Source organism: Arachis hypogaea, chromosome 10 (assembly GCF_003086295.3).
Source record: "Arachis hypogaea cultivar Tifrunner chromosome 10, arahy.Tifrunner.gnm2.J5K5, whole genome shotgun sequence".
In the NCBI taxonomy this organism is placed as follows: Eukaryota; Viridiplantae; Streptophyta; class Magnoliopsida; order Fabales; family Fabaceae; genus Arachis; species Arachis hypogaea.
In genome coordinates, this window is record NC_092045.1 from 72,503 (window position 1) to 78,392 (window position 5,890).

The window sequence follows — 5,890 nt, forward strand, 5'->3', positions numbered from 1 at the left end:
CTAGCACTTTTAGTTAAAGTCCTTAAGTTGGACATTTGGTGAGCTCATTGTCATGGTGGCTTGTGCTTGAATTCGTCTTGAAACTTCCACCAATGCTTGGACTTCCAATAAGCTCTATCAATACCAAGTAATTTCCTTAAGCTTTGATGGAGTTCTTCACAAGCTTTGAGCTCCCAAAATTGATCCTCATATATTTCCGGACCCCAAATCTTGTTTCTACACTCGTCTCCAAGTGGATCATGATGATTCCATCCGGGTGGTAAGCAATTCGACTTCTCACTAAGGTATCCAAACAGCTTCTTAGACCCATACAATTTAGTATTCTTCTGACCATGATAATTCAGCCGTGAGCTGCCTACCACAATGAATCTAGGATTGTGTTGCCAACCACTGACCATCTCCCTCTTACTCTTAAAGCCACAAAGAGCTCTAAGTGGACCGTCTGTCTCAAGTAAACCATGTTCAAGTGGAATGAGGAAGCTAAGGGATATGAATTTTATCCACTTGAATGTTGTATTGGATGGTAATGGCTTTGGGAGAGGTGTTTCTAATGATCTTGCAAGCTCCACTCCCTTGTGCTCTTCTTTGAATTCTTCCACCTCCTTGTAAGCTTCTTCAATTTCAACATCTTCTTCTTGGTTGCTTTCTTCCAATTCAATTTCTTCTTCATTGCTTACCAAGGTTATGGGAGGTTGTGCTTCTTCTTCTTGAATCTCCATCTCTTGATCAACCTCTTCCAAGTCTTCAACCATGATATGCCTTGGAGGTTGTACACCCTCTTCAACATCAACATCAAACATCATAATCGGAAGGAGGCTCTATGACTGGACTTTCCCATGGAGGCTCAGCATCTCCTAAGTCTTCAACCACTTCCTCTTCTTCAGCTATTACGGTTTCCTCCACTTGTTCCAATACAAAGGTATGTTCCTCATTGTCCATTGGAGTTTCTAGTGTCTCCTTCATGCTACGCTCTTTTATTGATTATCCACATGTAGCCATGGGAGCACTTTGAGTGTCAAAACACCGAGAGGCTAAATCACCTACTGCTCGCTCCAATTGATGAACGGCTGCTTGAAATTGATCCAGTGTCTCCTTGAGATGATCCATTGACTCTTGTTCCTCTTGGATAACGTAATTGGGATCATAAGGCTCTTGGATTGATGGATGTGGATGCTTTTCCATAGAGGGTGGTGATGGGATGGAGAGATCATTATGTGGCAGTTCAACACTCTCCATCTTTTCCACTTGTTGCTCAACACACTCATCCGTGGAAATGCTTTGTTCATTGTAGGAGTCTCTTGGGCCAAACTTTTGACGGATGGTTGCTTGAAGTTGATCTATTGCTTCCTTGAGACGATTCTCTAACTCTTGTCCCTTCTGGATAGCACAAGTAGGTTCATGTGGCTTTTGAGGCGATGGATATGGACAAGATGTATATGGAGGTGGTGGCCTTTGGGAGTGATTTCATTGGAATCTGGGTGGTTGGCATGGTGGATATGGGTTAGGACTATATGGCGGTGCTTGGTTGAGAGAGGCTTGCGAGTACGGTGGTTGGAAATTATGTTGAGGAGGGGGTTTATAGACGTGTTGTGGTGGGTATTGATTGTCACGAAATGGTCCACCATAACCTTTGTCTTGGCATGCATCATGGAATGGTTGTTGCTTGTAGTGCATTGGAGGGGGTTGTTGCCAAGAGAGTTGATCAAGTTCTTGTGACTCCTTCCATCTTTGATTGTTCCAACCATGGTGCATGTTGGCATTATAATCTCCTCTTCCTGTAATATAGTTATAACCACGCTCGTAGCTAGAGGGGTGAGAAGTCATAGTAGCTAATAAAAATTAAAAATAAAATCAAATAAACAAGCAAAAGCAAATATTTACAATAACCAATAATAAGGCACACGTTTGCAATTCCCCGGCAACGGCGCCATTTTGACGAACGAAATTCCTGCGCAGTCTAGAATTTTCACAAAATAAATCCTCGTTGCAAGTATAGCTTCTAAACCGGCAAGAAATCCTTTCGTGCAAAAGATTGTTTGTCACTTAAGCAAACCCAATAAAATTTATAACCGAAGTATTTAAACCTCGGGTTATCTCTCAAGGAATTGCAGGGAAGTATGAGTTATTATTGGTTATGGAAAAAGGTATATTTTTAGGTTTTTGAAATAGGGAACAAGTAATTTAAATGGCAAGAAAAATAAATTAATAATTATAAAAACTCTTGGCAAGGTATGAGAACTGGGAGTTCCATCCTAGTTATCCTTATCAGGTGTGATGAGAATTGTTCAGTGCTCCCACTTAGTTAACCCTTACTAAATAAAGGAAAGTCAAGTGGACTAATCAACTTGATTCCTCAAGTCCTAGTCAACTCCTATGCAAAGACTAGCTTTAGAGGGATCCAAATCAATCAGCAATTTCCAATTTTCAATCAACCGCTGAGTTTGACAACTCAAGTGTCACCAATTACTTAACCGAAGCCAAAAGGGGAAAATCCAAATTATTTATATCATAAATAAAAGAAAGCAATCATAAATCTGAAATACCTCAATGTATATTAATTAAGAAAATCAATCCTGACATGGAGTTCATAAATTAAAGTAATAGAATAATCGAAGGTAGAAGAGAAACTAAAGTAAAGGAACACTGAACCTGGAATTGTGAAGAAATAGCCTAACACTAATAGAAATTCTAAATCCTAAAACCTAAGAGAGAGGAGAGAACCTCTCTCTCTAAAAACTACATCTAAAAACCTAAAATTATGAATTATGAGATAATCCTCTCTGTCCCTTTGATTCCTCCACTCTGTAGCCTTAATCTGTGTTTTCAGGGCCGAAAACTGGGTTAGAAGCAGCCCAGAAATCGCTGGGGGCGACTTCTGCAATTTTCTGTATGTGGCGTCTGTCACGCGTGCGTGTGGGTCACGCGCGCGCGTCATTTTGGAGTTTCCCTTGTTAAGTGTATGCGTCAATCACGCGTACGCGTCACTCGTGCTTTGCGCCAGGCATGCGTTTGCATCGTCCATGCGTGCGCGTCATTTGGGTTCTATGCAAATCGCGCATCCGCGACATCCATGCGTGCGCGTCGCTGCTAGTTCCTCAAATACTTCAGTTTTGTTGTTCCTTCCACTTTTGCATGTTTCCTTTCCATCCTCTAAGCCATTCCTGCCCTATAAAGCCTGAAAATACTCAACACACAGATCACGGCATCGAATGGAAATAAAGGATAATTAAAATTAACAGTTTTAAGGCCTAGGAAACATATTTTCACATATATCAAAGAATTAGGAAGGATTTGTAAAACCATGCAAATAATGTGAAAAAGTGAGCAAAGACTTGATAAAAACCACTCAATTGAGTACAAGATAAATCATAAAATAGTGGTTTATCAGGACACTCTGTAAAACCCAAGGAAAAATGTGCCTATGGGCATCATCTCAACCACAATGAACTCTGATTGTTGCCTGTCGTACAAAATCACCGTGAAACACCTTGAGGCCTTTAGATTCACTTCAATTGCCTTCATCAGATGCTGACTAAACCGATGCCCTGTTCCTAATTGTGCCTCTGCCCCTCTTCCTTTGCGCACAAAAAGTCAGTGGAAATATGCTTGCTCCTCACTCACTTGGCCACCCAGTCGCATGGGACTCGTCCTCAACACTACAACACCAACCGACATCGTGATTTGTACACCTAGCACCCATCGCAGTAACACATTATATGACTCTTTCCAGTCTCTGTAAATCTGACCCATGACCTTCTGCTTAGCCATCCAAACCCTCCTGTAAGTCCGTCTGAAACCAAAATGGACCTCTGTCGTATTCTGAAGTACCTTGATCGTCATGACAGCATCGACTCTGATCATATGGAGTATGAATAACGAGATCACATGGTGATTAAGCCTCCTGTGATCACTAGATATCGAAGTGGCCAGACAAGTATACAGTCCATTGTATCGTTTCACCTTCCAAATACCTCTGCACTGTCGGAGACTGATACGAATCAACCATGTGAACTTGTTGCCGAAATACTTAACTTGTCATTGTACTTGTAGTTATCGGATTCCAATACTTTATACTCAACCCCACGTCAGATGCTATACGTCTTCATGCTCAACACGACCTCCTCTTTATCCTTAAACTGCTGACCAACTTAGAACTCTGCTAGTCCTCTGATATCCTGTGTATCTTTGGCCCCAAATCCGACAGGCACGGCAGGGTCCCTTATTGTCTCATGGCATCCAAGTCCAAAGCTGAAAAGTTCAGGGGTACTGCGGTGTTCCTGAACTAGCTGTTACACAACACCCCCAGATGGAGTATTCCTCTCATCCTCATCATCGCTATCATCGACAATTGTGGCGGACTCCACATCATCATCATCCTCATCCTAAAGTACATCTTCCACACCATTCGGTACTCCACCCTGCCAGGGTTCTGGGACCACATTATCAATGTCGGCCACCCCAAACGCAGCATCAACTACCAGCACAGTATCAACCCGTTCTCTGTCACGAGTGCGGTTTAGATCAGCAGCAAAAGACGGGGAGGCCACCAAAACTGTCTCAGTCTCAATCACAGACAGAGATGAAGAGGCACCAATAGGCCTCGAACTCAACCCGACGGCCGTGGCTGAAGGTAGAAGATTCCAGTTAGAACCTCCTGAATTAGAGACCACATCTACAAGCTTGGCCAATAGCTCAAGGGTCCTCACCTCCGGGAATTGCCGACGATAGTGGAATAGAACTTCCAAATCTTTATCGCTGCCTATGACGAACGAATCATACTTCACATCATCCCACAAAATGGATATCAGAATTCTGTAGAATAACTTCTCTACCCGTTTCACGCCTTGCAGCCCCAATTTTTGGATTATATCCTTAAACTTGATGAAACTCGTTGAAGGTCTCATGAAAACACTAAGCGGATTCTTATCTGTAAACTTAATTCTGGAACGCATTTTTTTCTTAATCGATCTTCTATAGTGTACCAAAACCAAGAAACTGTCATAACTAGCTATTGTGGGGCTCACTATGATGGAGAATTCATATTCCACAGCTATTTATACACATTTGCTCCCTACTAAAGCGAATTACTCAGCCCCCATTTACATATGTTGCTGAAACTATAGTAAATCTGCCTACCCTAATTCGATTTATGCATGTTGATCTCTAACAAGGTAAATCAAATTAAGCTACTTCGATTTACTTGGAAACATACCAACCATGCATAAATCTGATCAACTTGATTCGATTTACTTAAGCATGCTTAAATCGAAATTGCTTAATTCGATTTATGTGTATCTAAACATCTCCTAGTAAATCTATGTAGCCTAATTCGAATTACTACTAGAAATTGTAATTTAAATTACTCTAATTCGATTTGCATAGAAACTACCTTTGGGAGATCAATGTACCATTTTTTGCTTTGAGTGATATAGATAATATTTTCATGCTTTTGATTTATCGAAGTAGTTTACCAAAACAAATATTATGTATACTACAAGAAAATGGAACATTTGTAACAAAAATTTTGTAACAAATTTAAAATTGTTACAAAAAATTATTTTTTGTAACAAAAATAGTAATTGTTACATAATAATAATGTTTTGTAACAACAATATAATTTGTTACAAAATATTTTGTTATTTTGTAATGACTTAATTTTTTTTGTTACAAATTATATTCACTTTTGTAACGAATCAGTATTTTGTTGCAAAATTTTATAATATTTTAAAATAAAAGATGAAGTTGTTGCAAAAGTTCAAAATATTTTGTAACGAAACATCCATTTGTTTAAAAAACTTTAATTATTTTATAACAAAAAATTAATTTGTCACAAAATTCAATATTATTTGTAACAAGTTATTTGTTTGTCACAAAATATAAAATTTTTTGT